Raw genomic sequence first — 18,075 nt, forward strand, 5'->3', positions numbered from 1 at the left:
CTGCTGACTCAGACTACTTAGCCGAGGGTAACGTCACCGCCAAAAGCGGGGCCTACCATAATTTGCATTAATAACTTAATTCATTATCTTCCAATAATCCAACCCTTTAGGATTGTATCCTTGCTGACTCAAACTACTGGGTTGAGGGTAACGTCGCCTTCAAAAGAGGGGCCTACTACAATAACTAAGATAATCTCTTAAACAAGTGCAAAAGTGCGAAAATAATCAAAGGTTATACTAATACACGAGTCGGATCCAAGTGATTCATCTTGTCTATCTGTTTTTATTTTATTTTTGTTTTTCAGCATTTAGTTAGTTTTTACTTTCTTAATTTAAAAAACATTTTTCTAACTTTTTGATTTGATTAGACGTTGAGGATAAACCGGTACTAAAAGCTCTTTTGTCCTTGGACGACCTCGGTATCTTACCAACACTATACTACGTCCACGATGGGTGCACTTGCCCATATGTGTGTTTAGTGTTAGTAAATATCGTGTTTTATAAATTTAAAACTTGGCTAAAGGTGTAAAAAGGGCTTAATTATATATCTAAATTATATATACACACCGACACACATCAAGTTTTTGGCGCCGCTGCCGGGGACACAAGGATTTTAAGAAAGTTAGGAATCAACGGCCTAATCGTATTTTTATTTTTCTTTTTAATTTTTTAGGATTTTCTTAGTTTTTCAGCTTCTGCAGAGCTCAGCACGGGCTGTGCCTGGTCGGACACCGTGCCCAGCATCGTTACTGGCAGTTTTTGGTTTTCCAAGTTACAGAAGGCTGACCACGGGGCCGTGTCGGTGCAACACGGGGCCGTGTCCAACTTCCAGTAACTGGGATCTGGAAAACAATCACTGTAACTCCGACCACGGGCCGTGTTCGCTGAACACGGGGCCGTGGTGAACCTTCTGACCAGCATTCTTTTGTGTTTTTATTGCAGGACTTGGAACCCGACGCCAATCTTACATAGTGTATGAGCTCCAGTTCTAATAAGGACATAAAAGAACCTCTAGAAGAACCCGAATGCATTCTCAGAAAAAGATTAAAAGCTAGAAACCCAGAGAAGGTTTCGGGTGATCCACCTCCAATGGCGGACCAACGTACCCTCATGGATTATCTACGACCCACCGTAGGTAACCTAGGCGCCGCTATCAATGCTCCGAATGTTGAAACTAATAACTTCGAACTTCGGCCGCATTTGATACAAATGCTCCAAAACTCCGCAACCTTCCATGGGCTTGCGGACGAGGATCCCCATCTGCATATTACTAATTTCATAGAAATATGTGATACCTTTCGGATCAACGGAGCATCAAATGACGCCATCCGCCTCCGAATGTTTCCTTTCTCACTAAAAGACCGAGCGAAAGCTTGGCTCAACGCCCTCCCAACTGGATCGGTAAACACCTGGGATGAACTAGCCCAAAAATTTCTATATAAGTATTTCCCTCCCGCTAAAACGGCTAAATTAATGACTGAAATTAATACATATTCACAAGAGGACGGGGAATCCTTATATGAAACTTGGGAAAGGTTCAAGGAGTTATTACGCAAGTGTCCACATCACGGCCTTGCGATATGGCAACAAGTATCCACTTTCTATAATGGATTGTTGCCACACACAAGGCAGACACCTGATTCTAGCTCCGGGGGACTTTTAGGTAATCGACGCCCGCATGAAATATATAACCAAATTGAGGAAATTGCTCAAACCAATTTTCAATGGCACACCCCCCGAGGCAATAAATCTATTGCCCCGGGCGCCCATAAGGTCGATGAAAGCACTTCTTTACAAGCCCAAATCGAGGCCCTTTCTTCAAAAATAAAAAAATTGGAAATGACAAAAACAGTCTCGGTTATGGCTTGTGAAGGGTGTGGTGGGTCACATGAAAATTGGAGTTGTATGAAAGAAACAGACGATCAAAAAGAATTGGTAAGCTACATTGATAATAGACCTAGGCCGTCGGGTCCTCCAACGGGAACTTACAACCAAGGATGGCGAAACCACCCAAACCTTGGTTGGAGAGAACCCGGCAATAGTAGTAACCAACAAACCCAACGAACAAACTTTCAACAACCAAGAAATGAGTCACAAAATTTCACTCAACAACAAAGTGGACGAGAAAGGCTTGAAGATACGGTATCTCGCCTCATCTCCGACACTGAAAAGAAAAACTCGGAAAGATTTCTACAATTAGAATCAAATTTTAGAAATCAACAAGCTAGTATTCAAAACATAGAAAAACAATTAAATCAAATAGCTCAAAATTTTGCCGAGAGACCGCAAGGCGCATTACCTAGCAATACCGAAACAAACCCAAAAGCGCAAGTTCACCTCATCACGCTACGAAACCGCACCGTAGGGCCTGCAGAAGCGCCGCCGCCAACAGAAGAAACGGTACCCACACCTCTGCAGGAAAAGAACTCCCCTCCGTCACCAGAGCCTACCGAAGCTCCTCGAGTTCCGTACCCCGGTAGGTTAATTCGTCAAAAGACCAATGAGCAATTCGCGAAGTTCGAAAGTCTATTAAAGCAATTGCATGTCAATATTCCTTTTATTGAGGTCCTAACCCAAATGCCCAAATACTCTAAGTTCATGAGGGACTTCCTCACTCAAAAAAAGAAAATTGAAAATTTGCAATTAGTCAATTTAGGCGAAGAATGCTCTGCCCTCGTACTCAATAAACTTCCCCAAAAGAAAATCGATCCCGGAAGCTTCACGATTCCCTGCTCAATAGGGGAGTCCCCCGTTCGTAATGCCCTAGCCGACCTTGGGGCTAGCATTAACCTCATGCCCTCATCAATGTTTAAAAGACTCGGCCTGGGAACCACGAGTCCTATAAAAATGAGCATACAACTCGCTGATCGATCCGTCAAATTTCCACAAGGTGTCATCGAAAATGTCTTGGTAAAGGTAAGCAGATTCGTCTATCCAGCCGACTTTGTCATACTCGATATGGAGGAAGACACCGAGGTCCCCCTCATACTAGGGAGACCTTTTCTTGCCACCGCACAGGCAGTGGTAGATATGAATGACGGAACACTCACCTTGAGGTATGGGGATGATGAAGTAAAATTCGGAGTTGGGAAGAGAATAGAGGATGACGACCCGGTCAACTACATGAAGGTTATTGATTCGAGCTTGGATGCTGCTCTCCGACGGTGTAACATGGGACGCCAAGCATCCCACTCAGAAAACATATAACCTCACATTGGGTCTAGCCAAAGACCCTTATAAACGTGGCGCACCACGGAGGCATTCCGCGGAACTATCCTTAGTTTAGTTTAATCCTTTAGTTTTAATTTGCAGAAATAAAACACACTCGTGGTGGTAATGGATGAAAAAGGGAACGAGAAAAATGGCCCCATGCACAAAGAACAAAGCAACCCGACACAAATCTCCATTACAGAAGGCTCAACACGGGCCGTGCTCAACCAACACGGCCCTGTGCTGAACCACCTGCAGAAAAACGCCCAGTTCAGGTAACTGGACACGGGCTGTGTTCACCAGACACGCCCCCGTGTCCAGGCTTCTGTCTCATTTCTTTAATTTCTGTTACTGGCATCTGAACATGGGGCCGTGTCCGGTCCCCACGGGGCCGTGTCCAGACTGCCAGTAACATAAATCTTTGCTTTTTAACACCACATTACACATCCAATCAACCTAAAAATTTATTTTTGGGACACATTGAGGACAATGTGTAATTTAAGTGTGGGGGGGGGGGAAGCTAACACTTTGAAATTTTGCAAGTCCTAACAACAAGCCTTACACAAAACTCTATTGGAACCGCTAAACACCCCAAATTTTTTCAATTTTTTTTTTCATTTTTTCTTTTTACCTGTCTGAAGTTTAAGTTAGGAATCCCAAGATTAATAAGGTTATATTTTTATAAAATTTACAACCGAGAGCGTCGTGATAACAAGAACCAACATAAGAAAATTATGAAACGACATATCAAGTCTAGTTAAAATTTGATTATATATACTTGATCACATTAAAAACCCATTCCCACAAAAGTGAGTTTTTGAGCCTTTATAGAGCATACAAATTTACATCTTTAGACTAAATGCTCATTTTTCGTTTCTTGTGTGAATAAGCCGCTTGGTTCTTACAACTCTAGAACTTGCTACGACGATTCATTCCCGGTCCTTGCCAACTTAAACCCAAGTAAGTAAATGATAGAGGCATTAGGACTAACCATTTTTCTTTCTACACCATTATTTTTCAATTTTTTTTACCACCTACCCAAAATCCCCCTAGTTAACCCCTTTGAGCCTAAACCTTTCGTTTCTTTACCCTAAACCCTTTTTACCCACCAAAAACCCTTTTTATTTTTCACCCTTTATTTTAGTAACAAGCTCGGTTTTTCGCAAGCTCGTTCTTTTATGTGACTAAAAAAAAAAGATGATGAAGTTAAAAACAAACAAAGCTATACAAACAAAAGCTTGTTTGGAGAAATACTTCAAAATACAAAGTCACTAAAAACAAAATGTGTTACGAAAACCGACGCTTTTTACGCTTTTCGCCCTTTTACTAACCACTAACCCAACCACCCACCTTTAGCCCAAGCCTAACCCTTCACCCAAAAAGTCCTCTTGATATTTACAAAGGTATAAAGTTAAAAAGGAGGAGGATTGATTGCTTGGCAAGCCTATGGAAGGCGTAAGTTCCATGCCGCTCTCGAGTGATTCACAAAAAAAATACACCTTCGGCCGAGTGTTGAGTGATTTCTCCCGTGAGGTATGTGAACTTGTATATAAATGAAATTTTAAAAAAGGCATGTTATGCCCAAATAAGTAATTTATCCTATGAAACGTTCTAAATAAATCATAACGAATAGGATTGTAAATAAATAAAAATAAAACCCAAAAAGATCTTGGATTCCCGACACTCTATGACAAGCCAAAAACCTTCTCTTCTACCCATTCCATTTGGGAGTGTAAGCCACATTTAAAGAGTTTTGCTTGAGGACAAGCAAAAGTTCAAGTGTGGGGGTATTTGATGTGCGTAAAATGCAACATATAAATTACATCAAATAAGTGTAACAACTGCCAATAAAATCCATAATTAGGATGGTAATTAGCTATTAAGAAAACCCTAATTAAGAAACCCAAGTAATTCTGCACTAACCCTAAAATTTCCAGAACAATCGGAATCAGGATCAGGGCCCCTAAAACTCAGGGGGGGATAAACCCTAGCCAACGATTATCCTCATAACTAATTGTAAAATTCGAAAATTGAAAAACTGTCGACACAGCAAGCCTACATGCACGAAGGGCTACTCTATGAAAGTAGGGTGACCACTCGCGTAGCGCGACGCCTATAAGGGTACCCCCTCGCGCTACGCGACGGTGTCAAATTTTCAGTATAAATAGCAGGGGTTGGGACTTGAAATTTGGCACTTGAACGATGTTAAAATTCATAATATACGTCGAGTTATAAGCAAAACAGTCCAACACACACACACAATTATCGAAACGCTGCCGCAATCAGGGTAATAACTCGATCGCTATTACGATTCAACGTCCGATCGATTGTAACTATCCAACGATAGTCCAGGTGCTGCTCAATTGAGCTTGTACTTTGATTATTCGTCGTGATTTCAACTTGAATATTAGAGTGCTGTTCGAATTCGGACTATGCTCTGTTATTCGTTGTGAATCCGATTGAATTATCGAGTATTGCACTGATTAATTGTTGTGAAGGTTTAATCTCGTGAATTGACGTAACTGCTGTATTAGTTACTAACCTGTTTGTGTGTGCATTGTGTTAAACTAGGTGTAATCAAGGCTAATCAGTAGGCTTATATCTATTGCTCGTTAAACTGCAATGTGAGTCATTCTTCTTTTTAAATTGTTTTCTCACAGTTTGTGAGTAAGTATTACAATACCTCAAATTATTTTCAAAGGTTATAATTACAGGGATTAAGTCTTTGTAATCACCAAATTACAGCTGGTATGTGGGGTATTGTGCACATTACTGTTATTATCACTCTATGTGAGTGAATATTACTCTATGTGAGTTATTATTACTCTGTGTGAGTACACCGTCACTATTTGGGCAACGGGACCCAATAGTGGTATGACCACAGTCACAGAAATGAATCGAGTGACAAATACCCATTCTTGATAATTGGTTGATAGAAACATTGTAATCGCTCTTAATACTGTGAATTATAACTAACGGGTCGTTTTAGAAAACAGAATGATTCACTCAGTATTTCCCCGCTGACAAAACCTTTTTCAAACATGTTTCAGGTGATCTGTGTGATCCAGGAAAAGTGCAGTAAAGCGCTATCAAGCTCAGAGAAGTGGCTCAGTGTAAATAAACCAATAAAACGTGTTTTGAAAAATAAAGATTTCTGTGTGAAATCAACTTATTGTAAATTATGGGATTTATCCCTTAAACTTGGTGTAATATATTAAACGAGCATTTTACGGATAAAAGATCCTGTTATAAAAAGACTTCCGCTGCCGCATAAATTAAATACCACGGGAACTGCCTCGCGGGCCCCGACTCCGTCCAGGGTGGGTCGGGGAGCCGTGACAGCGAAGGTGGTATCAGAGCTAATATTTAAATTGAGCCACTGATCGAGCCACTGATTAAGCCTAAATTAAGTATTGTGTCCAAAATGCTTAATTTTACTAATTGTTATTCGGTGATTATATGTTGTATTAACTGATTATTTGTTAGATACACTATGGGTAAACAAAAGCTGTCTGCTATCTACCACAAACTAGATGTGGCATCTCCTTCTAAAAACCCAGTAAATTTAGAAGAAGGAATCTTTGTCCGCAAGGCAAACTATGAGAATCCACTTTCCCAGAGAAAAGGGATTCGATACTTAAAAAGAGTCAGGAGACAAAGAAACCCCGAACCAAGAGAGTTAGGTTTAACCCAGAAGTCCAAGAGTTGGGTAATAGTATACCTTGGGAAGATAAAATAGACGGGAAATGCTAATCTCTAAATATCCGATAAGTTGGGTCTAGTAAGAGAAATCACAATCCCGTAAATAAATAAAGTCCTAAGTGTGTTTATTTCTGTTATTTTTTGTATAAATTAGTATGCAATAAAACTTCAGTGTTTTGTTTGTTAAACTTTGTTCCAAAGTTTTAACATTGCATTTTGCATATATGCTATGCAGCATGAATGAGATGTCGGAAACATTCCAGAATCTCAACTTATATCCAGTGCCTATCGAAGTCTCTCACGACTTTACTGGTTACATTGCTGACATAGAAGAACCTGTGGAATTCCAAGCCCCACCGCTGGAAAAAGCCAAACCTAAAAAGAAGAGAAGATATGTAGGGTGGAGGAAAGTGCGCCGTAGGAAACCTGCCACTAGGAAACTCCCTAAAATAGAAAATCCTGTGAGTGTGAGCAAGGGAAAGGAAATAGAAACTGGAGAAGGTTCGAAATCACCTGAAAAGGAAATAGGAATAGATCTGAAACAAAAGGGAATAGAGATTGGCGAAAGCTCTAAACAAACTGAGGAAATCACGTTCCAGGACGAAATAGATCGCCTACTGGAGAATTGTGATGTTTTAGAGCCTATCAACGATAATCTCTTTTCTTACCCGGCTACAGTTCAATTCCCACTAAACCTAGGACCAGCTATTCCAGACCCACTAGTTCATACCAGACCATTGGGCCAAATGGAGGAATGGTGGACCAATGATTGGCAATTCCAAAACATAGTCAACAGTCCTTATAGCTTCCTTCCACAATTTGACCCAGAACCACTCCCAAATCCTCCCATGAGTAATGAAAACCTAGCTGAACTTCGTCAGTTCGGTGAAGAACTGATAGGTACAGGTAATAGGATCAGGGAAATGGGAGAGCATCTAACTTGGAAGTACGATGAGAGGGAGCATCGTTACTAGAACCGTCAGTTAAACCACAGAAAGCCGTATTGTATGATAGTAACTTAAAATTCTGTAAAATGGGCAATAAAACTCTGTAAAATACGGTGTGTATGAATGCATATACAATATACTAACAAAGAAAAGTCGGGAAATCGACAATTTTGGTTATACTTGAATGTTGTGATAATCTATGTGCTTATCTATGTGAATTTTGTCATTGATAAGTTAGACACTAATAATTTTACCAATAAGCAGATGGAAAACGCTAATAATGAACCAATTAATGAAGTAAATCAATTTGAATAAGAACAGGAAGATCAATATATAACTCGACAAGATATCGAGCACTTTATCGCCCAAGGGATAGCTCATGCTATTCCAGAAATTGTGGCTGCTGTTCAGAAACCTGCGGAACCACAATTAATTCCTAGTAAACGTATTCCAGAAGATAACGGCAGTAACAGCATAAATGGAGGCGGCAATCATGACGATCATGATCCGCAACAGGCCCCACTCCCTAACAGAATGAAAGCTGCAACGCCTGGTTGCACTTATAAAGAATTTCTTGCTTGCAAACCCGCTGAATTTGCAGGTAATGAAGGGGCAACTGCAACACTGCGTTGGTTAGAGAAAACCGAAGCAGTAATTGCAATAAGCAAATGTGCCAAAGAGGATCAGGTGATGTATGCATCAAATCTGTTCAAAGAAGGAGCACTCGAATGGTGGAACACGGTCCTCCAGGCAAAAGGAAGAAGGATAGCCTACGCCATAGGTTGGGAAGAATTTAAGAGTCTTGTAGAAAGAAAATTCTGTCCCGAATACGAGAAGGAACAAATGGCAAACAAGTTCCTAAGTCATCGTATGCTAGGAGTAGATTGTCGGGGATATACTTCGACATTCTTTGAATACGCAAGGGTAGTGCCATCACTGGCTTCGCCAGAACCGGTACTTATCTCTCGTTACATCTGGGGGTTAATTAGTGAAATCCGAAACATCGTTAAAGCTGCGAGACCTCGTACTATTGACGATGCTGTAGAATTAGCTAATACCCTAACCGATGAATTGGTACGCACAAGAGAGGAAGATCGCAAGAAGGAATTAGCTCACAAGATTACCCAAGGATTTCGTGTGGGTAATGCCAAGAAAAGAGGAACCGGACAATCCTCATCATCTCCTTTCTGCAAAATTTGCAAAAAGAAGCATTACGGACAATGCAACATGGTCTGCAATTTTTGCAAAATGAAAGGACATCGGGAAGAAGACTGTAGGAAGAAAACAAAAGTTTGTTATAATTGCAGAGAGAGGGGACACTTTCAATCTGAATGTCCTAAGTTAGCTAAACCTATAGTTAACCAAGCCAAACCCACGGAAGGAACAATCAAGAAAAATGCTCGTGCATTCCAGCTAACCACTCAAGAGGCCGAACTCATTCCAGATGTGATAGCTGGTACGTTCTTAGTTCACAACGTATTTGCAAAAGTATTATTTGACTCTGGTGCGAACCAAAGTTTTATAAATACTTTATTTTGCCAAGATCTTAAGTTACCATTAACCACTCTTAGGCAAAACTTCACAGTAGAAACCGCAGAAGGAAATTCTGTAAAAATAGATAAAATCTGGCAAAAAGGAAAAATAGAATTATTAGGCCATAAGTTTTCTGCAAATTTGTTACCAATGACTTTAGCAGGATTCGATGTAGTATTAGGAATGGATTGGTTAATAGCCAACCATGCACGAATCCTATGTGACAAAAATGCTGTAGAAATTCAAACACCTTCAGGAGAAATAATTTTAATTACTGGAGATAGACCTCGAAAACCACTAAAATTCATCTCAGTAATGAAGTTGGCTAGTTATTCATGAAAACAGGAAATGGTGTATATGATTTCAGTAATCATTAACACTAAGGATAAGGAACTTCAGGATATCCCGGTAGTGTCAGAATACCCAGACGTTTTTCCAGAAGAATTACCTGGATTACCACCTGATAGAAAAGTAGAGTTTAGAATTCATTTAATTCCAGGTACTGCACCAATAGCTAAAGCACCATATAGATTAGCACCTACCGAAATGCTAGAATTGAAAAAGCAATTAGATGAATTATTAAGCAAAAGATTCATACAACCTAGTTCATCCCCTTGGGGTGCACCAGTATTGTTTGTGAAAAAGAAAGATGGATCGATGAGAATGTGTATCGATTATAGAGAATTGAATAAGATTACGATTAAGAATCGATACCCATTACCTAGGATTGATGATCTTTTTGATCAATTACAAGGAGCTAGGTATTTCTCTAAAATAGATTTAAGATCTGGATATCATCAGTTGAAGGTACAAGAAGAAGATATACCTAAAACTGCTTTCAGAACTAGGTATGGTCATTATGAGTTTACAGTCATGCCCTTTGGATTAATGAATGCCCCAGCAGCATTCATGGACATGATGAATCGAATCTGTAAACCATACTTGGATAAATTTGTAATCGTTTTCATCGACGATATACTTATTTACTCCAAAAGCCAAAAAGAATATTGTGAGCATTTACATGATCTCTTAACTTTGTTAAGAAAAGAAAGGCTTTATGCCAAATTCTCAAAATGTGAATTTTGGTTGCAAGAAGTACAATTCTTAGGTCATGTGGTAAATCACGAAGGTATCCATGTAGATCCTGCTAAGATAGACGCAATTACGAAGTGGAAAGTTCCACAAACAGCAATGGAGATAAGAAGTTTTCTAGGCTTAGCTGGATACTATAGACGATTTATCAAAGATTTTTCTAAGATAGTTGTACCATTAACTAAGTTAACCTGTAAAGCTGCTAAGTTTGAATGGGGACCTAGACAAGAAGAAGCCTTTAAGATTTTAAAGCATAGGTTGACAAATGCACCAATCTTAGCTTTACCCGAAGGAACAGAAGATTTTGAAGTATATTGTGATGCTTCAAAATTAGGATACGGATGTGTGTTAATGCAACGCAAGAAGGTAATTGCGTATGCTTCTAGACAATTGAAAAAGCACGAAGAAAATTATACGACTCATGATCTAGATTTAGGAGCCATAATCTTTGCCCTTAAGATATGGAGACATTATCTGTATGGAAGTAAGTTTACTGTTTATACAGATCATAAAAGTTTAAGATATATATTTGGGCAAAAAAAATTAAACATGAGGCAAAGAAGATGGATGGAGATGCTAAGCGATTACGACTGTGATATCCAATATCACGAAGGAAAGGCAAATGTAGTTGCAGATGCCTTAAGTCGTAAGTACCATGAGAAACAGAAACGAGTCCGTGCTCTGAGGTTAAATCTACAAGTAGATTTAATGGCACAAATTAAAGAAGTCCAGAAAACAGCAATCCAAGACGATGCTGAAGGAATGAAAGGTTACCTAAAAGAATTAGAACAAGGAAATGATGGAATTTGGAAATTCCATAAGAAATGAATTTGGGTACCTAAGCAAGGAGAGTTAAGGAATAAGATTTTAGAAGAAGCTCATAAATCTAGGTATACCATGCACCCAGGAAACAATAAGATGTACCAAGATTTAAGGAATAATTTCTGGTGGATAGGAATGAAAAAGGATATAGCCGAATACGTATCCAAATGCTTAACTTGTTCACAAGTTAAAGCTGAACACCAGAAACCTTCAGGACTACTACAACAATTAGAAATACCTGTATGGAAATGGGAACTTATAACAATGGACTTTGTTACAAAGTTACCCAAAACCAAAAGAGGTAATGATGCAATTTGGGTAATTGTAGACCGATTAACCAAATCAGCTCATTTCCTACCAATGAAAGAAACCTTTAGTATGGAAAGGTTAGCACAACTCTACGTGGACGAGGTAGTATCCCTACATGGAGTCCCGCTCTCCATTGTATCGGATAGAGATAGTCGATTTACTTCGCATTTCTGGAAAAGTTTTCAGAAAGCAATGGGAACTCGACTAAATCTAAGTACTGCTTATCATCCACAAACAGACGGACAGAGTGAAAGGACAATACAAACGCTAGAAGATATGCTCCGAGCATGTGTAATTGACTTTGGTGGTAATTGGGATAGCCATTTACCATTAATTGAATTCTCCTATAACAATAGTTATCATTCAAGCATCGAAGCTGCACCATTTGAAGCACTATACGGACGTAAGTGCAGAACTCCAGTATGTTGGGCAGAAATCGGAGAAAGTCAATTATCAGGTCCTGAAATAGTACAAGAAACTACTGACAAGATAACTCAGATCAAGGAAAGACTGAAAACAGCTCGAGATCGTCAAAAGAGCTATGCAGACAATCGTCGCAAGCCTTTAGAATTTCAAATCGGAGATAAGGTACTTTTAAAAGTTTCTCCTTGGAAAGGAGTAGTACGATTCGGTAAGAAAGGAAAGCTAAGTCCAAGATACGTTGGACCATTCCCCGTGATTCAACGAATAGGACCAGTTGCTTATCGTTTACAACTACCAGAAGAATTGGCTGGAGTACATGATGTATTTCATGTATCCAATCTTAAGAAATGTTTAGCAGACGAATCCCTGGTAGTACCTCTTCAAGATGTGGAGGTGAACGAAAAAATGAAGTTTATAGAGAAACCACTACAGATCGAAGATAGAAAAGTCAAGTTTCTCAAGCACAAACGACTAGTGCTAGTAAAAGTCAAATGGGAATCCAAGAGAGGACCAGAATACACTTGGGAACTGGAATCGGAAATTAAGCGAAAGTACCCTCATCTATTCAAGTAAATCTCGAGGACGAGATTTTTCTTAAGGTGGGGAGGATGTAACAACTGCCACTAAAATCCATAATTAGGATGGTAATTAGCAATTAAGAAAACCCTAATTAAGAAACCCAAGTAATTCTGCACTAACCCTAAAATTTCCAGAACAATCGGAATCAGGATCAGGGCCCCTAAAACTCAGGGGGGGATAAACCCTAGCCAACGATTATCCTCATAACTAATTGTAAAATTCGAAAATTGAAAAACTGTCGACACAGCAAGCCTACATGCACGAAGGGCTACTCTATGAAAGTAGGGTGACCACTCGCGTAGCGCGACGCCTATAAGGGTACCCCCTCGCGCTACGCGACGGTGTCAAATTTTCAGTATAAATAGCAGGGGTTGGGACTTGAAATTTGGCACTTGAACGACGTTAAAATTCATAATATACGTCGAGTTATAAGCAAAACAGTCCAACACACACACACAATTATCGAAACGCTACCGCAATCAGGGTAATAACTCGATCGCTATTACGATTCAACGTCCGATCGATTGTAACTATCCAACGATAGTCCAGGTGCTGCTCAATTGAGCTTGTACTTTGATTATTCGTCGTGATTTCCACTTGAATATTAGAGTGCTGTTCGAATTCGGACTATGCTCTGTTATTCGTTGTGAATCCGATTGAATTATCGAGTATTGCACTGATTAATTGTTGTGAAGGTTTAATCTCGTGAATTGACGTAACTGCTGTATTAGTTACTAACCTGTTTGTGTGTGCATTGTGTTAAACTAGGTGTAATCAAGGCTAATCAGTAGGCTTATATCTATTGCTCGTTAAACTGCAATGTGAGTCATTCTTCTTTTTAAATTGTTTTCTCACAGTTTGTGAGTAAGTATTACAATACCTCAAATTATTTTCAAAGGTTATAATTACAGGGATTAAGTCTTTGTAATCACCAAATTACAGCTAGTATGTGGGGTATTGTGCACATTACTGTTATTATCACTCTATGTGAGTGAATATTACTCTATGTGAGTTATTATTACTCTGTGTGAGTACACCGTCACTATTTGGGCAACGGGACCCAATAGTGGTATGACCACAGTCACAGAAATGAATCGAGTGACAAATACCCATTCTTGATAATTGGTTGATAGAAACATTGTAATCTCTCTTAATACTGTGAATTATAACTAACGGGTCGTTTTAGAAAACAGAATGATTCACTCAGTATTTCCCCGCTGACAAAACCTTTTTCAAACATGTTTCAGGTGATCTGTGTGATCCAGGAAAAGTGCAGTAAAGCACTATCAAGCTCAGAGAAGTGGCTCAGTGTAAATAAACCAATAAAACGTGTTTTGAAAAATAAAGATTTCTGTGTGAAATCAACTTATTGTAAATTATGGGATTTATCCCTTAAACTTGGTGTAATATATTAAACGAGCATTTTACGGATAAAAGATCCTGTTATAAAAAGACTTCCGCTGCCGCATAAATTAAATACCACGGGAACTGCCTCGCGGGCCCCGACTCCGTCCAGGGTGGGTCGGGGAGCCGTGACAATAAGGTATAAAACTAACCCTTTTTAAGTACTAATGTTGGAAAAAGAGTGTTTTTGTCTTCCTTTTGTATTTTCAGGATGAAATGAGCTCAAATTCACAAAAGAAGCAAAAAGACAGCTAAGTCTAACATAAATACAAGAAAAGGAATAAAAGTAGACTGCCCGAACCCTCAACGGCATCCTCCCAAGCGAAGAAGAGAAAACAGAAGCCTGAACACGCCCCGTGCTCAGCCAGCACGGGGCCGTGCCCAAGAAGCAGTAGAAAAGACAAACCTGTAGAAGCTTCTATTGCCCACCACGGGGCCGTGTCTAGTGACCACGGGGGCGTGGCGAAAGTACAGCAGGCGCATTAATTGTAATTGCGAATTACAATTAATGAAGAGAGAGAGTGTCAGACGGGCACGGGGGCGTGTCCAGCCTTCTGTTCAGCCTATAAATAGGAGTGCTTGGTTTCATTCCAACTCATCCCTTGGCACACTGTCACACCCCCAAAATCCCACACGCGGAGTACCACCGCTTGGAGGCGTGACATGACCAGGATCAAGCCACCAATCATATTGAACATGTAAATATATAGTAAAAGTTATCCATCAATACGAAAGGTGTTTATCAAAACCGACATAGTTAAGTATAGCGGAAGCATTAATGTAAAAACCCAATCATAAGTATTAATGTATGAAATGACATAAGTAATCACGATCCATTTGCCCACAACGACCTGCTCCTCCCTGTGCAAACTCCATAATGTACCTAAGGTCCTGCAAGGCATGCAGCAGATAATCAACAACTAGTTGAGCGAGTTCACAGAAAGTAATTTCATAACAGTAATGCGTAAGTTCATCTAGTGGGGGCTTCCCTTACAAGTGTATACTACTGGTGAGGGATTCTCACATTTATCCTTAGTAATGGGGGCTTCCCATTATGGTACTTACTAGACTATTTGCAACCATGTGTTCTTCTTAATCCGAGAACAGGAATACGTACTAGGTCACGCAGGATTTACGTGAGTGCCCTTCCCCGAGGACAGTGGTACGTGTGGGGTTTACGCAGGATTTACGTAAGTGTCCTTCCGACCCGGAAGACAGTAGTGGGTGTTAGGTTACGCAGGATTTACGTAAGTGTCCTCCCGACCCGGGAGACAATGGTAGATACTAGTTTACGTAGGTTTTACGTAAGTGTCCTGACTATCCTGAGGACGATGGTCTATAGTCTAGTGATTGCATAAGTACGAGTAATCATTCCATATCAAACATTCCAACCCAATTCCTAACCCGGGAACCCCATGCCTTGGCTGTGTGAACTCACCTTGGTTTGCTCGGCAGATACACAAAAAGAGAGGGTTCTTGAACTAAAGTGGTTAACCACGTCCTAACAGGGTTACCACACAAGTCAGGTTTTGACTTCAAGTAATGCACGTATAAATCATAGCAACACGTATAGCACGTAAACAGTCAAAGCATAACATTCACCACTTGTGCGTCTCGGATGGTTGGGCCATTGAGCTTGTGCGAGCCCAACCATCTTGTGCGAAATAAATGTCTAACCCAAACAACACCCGGCCCAACATATAACAAGTCCAACTTAAAGTCTCGGCCCAACTAACAACATGTAAATGTCTTGTGCGATTAACCTAAGCCAACGGTACCCGGCCCAGTATATAAATCATTAAGCCCGACAACATAAGAGTAAATAGTTCAAACATAAACATACTCGGCCCATGAAAAAGCCTTGTGCGATCCGGATTGGATTGTACGTTCCGGATGGGTTGTGCGACCGACTTTGGGCTTGTTCGGCCCAAACAGCAATACGGCTCAACTTGTGCGATTTATGTGGGTTGTGCGATCTGACCAGCCCAACCCAACATGTCCACCGGCCCAACAGTTAAACTAACCCGATAACCTTGTGCGATCAAGACATCTTGTGCGGCCGGATGACTTGTGTGATCGGGTCAGCTTGTGCGAATGGACCTCTTGTACGATCAAGAGGTCTTGTGCGACCGATTAACAGATTTCCATGAATTATGCAAATCAGTTACAATCTCAATTAATTCTTTTTGATCAATTCGATAGTTTCCAATTTGGCAATTATCAAATAACACAATTCCAATAATTCAATTAGCATAATATCAATCAAACAAGCATTTTCTAAGCAAACTCTTATGAACCCTAGCATGATCAATATCATAGCATGAACAATACTTAATCCGGTTTCGTGTTCATGAGCCGATTAACAAGCCTTTGATTCTAGTTTATCAATGTTACCAATCGATTATCAAATCTATAATGATCCATACATCCTACATATGCGAGCCAATATATGAACATCAATCCTTAACAATTACATTATAACCAATCACATCTCATCCCCAAAACATTATGTAAACACATGCGGCTACAACATCATCTACACACAAATACAATAGAAATCATGAAACAGCTAGCAATACACTAACCGAATAAGAGGGTGATCCAATCAACAACGAGAAGTCTTCGAGGTGCTAGAACCGGCTGCCGTGAGTTCGTGAGAGCGAGAGAGAAAGAACTAGGGTTTCTTGTGTGTAAGGTATTTTGTAACAAATGAGGAAACAACCCCCAAGGGTGATTATTTGTTTGCGTAGAAGAGAAGTGGGCCGGCCCTTCATGGCTGCCCCCTTCTGGTCCGATTCCAAGCAACACGGCCCAAAGGGCTTGTGCGATTAATTGTGAAGTGTTGAGCGGTTCGGGTTGTGTGCTTAACATACATACACGTAACACATAAAGCACATAACATTTCATAAAATCATTAAATAGTAAACTTTCACATAAGCACGTAACGTTACAAGATAAGTCTAAAGTACAAGTTGTCACACACACCACCTCTCTCACACTTCATCCACCACCCACCACCACCATAACACCATCATCCACCACCATCATCCATTGTCCATCGTAGAGTGTGTGAGTCGTCTCGGGATCCAAGATTGATAGTAAGAGTTCTTGACAATCAAGGCCATGTTTGCCTAAGTCTCTTACATCACTTGGTGAAGACAAGTGTTTAGTATAATACTTTTTATTTTTAATCTTTTGCACTTTTTATTTGGTTTTGTATTAATGACTTTAATAACTAGTTGCTTATGTTGAAGGTGATCTTTCCTTATCGTTTGTCCGTGGTGTCTTGGCATTATTTTACTGTCTATATAAAATAAAAGATTTTCACCATTCATATCTCCACGGTCTATATGGAGGTATGTTGGCTACCTGGTCGGGGGTTAAGGGAACGGTTTGGTAAGGGTCTTGCCCTTGTTCAGCGTTTAGAGGTCCTGCAAGGGACCTGGGTCAAATTTAGTAGGATCTCCTTCAATGCCCATAGGTATTGGATGGCGGGGATCCAAACTCTTTGACCCCCTCATAAGTTAACTACTATTAATACTATAACCCGGCTATTTAGGACTGTATCCCTGCTGACTCAGACTACTTAGCCGAGGGTAACGTCACCGCCAAAAGCGGGGCCTACCATAATTTGCATTAATAACTTAATTCATTATCTTCCAATAATCCAACCCTTTAGGATTGTATCCTTGCTGACTCAAACTACTGGGTTGAGGGTAACGTCGCCTTCAAAAGAGGGGCCTACTACAATAACTAAGATAATCTCTTAAACAAGTGCAAAAGTGCGAAAATAATCAAAGGTTATACTAATACACGAGTCGGATCCAAGTGATTCATCTTGTCTATCTGTTTTTATTTTATTTTTATTTTTCAGCATTTAGTTAGTTTTTACTTTCTTAATTTAAAAAACATTTTTCTAACTTTTTGATTTGATTAGACGTTGAGGATAAACCGTTACTAAAAGCTCTTGTGTCCTTGGACGACCTCGGTATCTTACCAACACTATACTACGTCCACGATGGGTGCACTTGCCCATATGTGTGTTTAGTGTTAG

The 18,075-nt window shown here is 40.0% G+C and overlaps 1 non-coding gene across 1 annotated transcript; it reads right to left on the reverse strand.

Moving 5' to 3' along the window:
- Nucleotides 1–1,467: 1,467 nt before the first annotated feature.
- LOC118489394 lies at nucleotides 1,468–1,574 on the reverse strand. The gene has a single exon (XR_004887413.1). It is a non-coding gene; the product is annotated as a small nucleolar RNA R71 (small nucleolar RNA).
- Nucleotides 1,575–18,075: the final 16,501 nt, after the last annotated feature.

Source organism: Helianthus annuus, chromosome 17, assembly GCF_002127325.2.
Source record: "Helianthus annuus cultivar XRQ/B chromosome 17, HanXRQr2.0-SUNRISE, whole genome shotgun sequence".
Classification (NCBI taxonomy): Eukaryota; Viridiplantae; Streptophyta; class Magnoliopsida; order Asterales; family Asteraceae; genus Helianthus; species Helianthus annuus.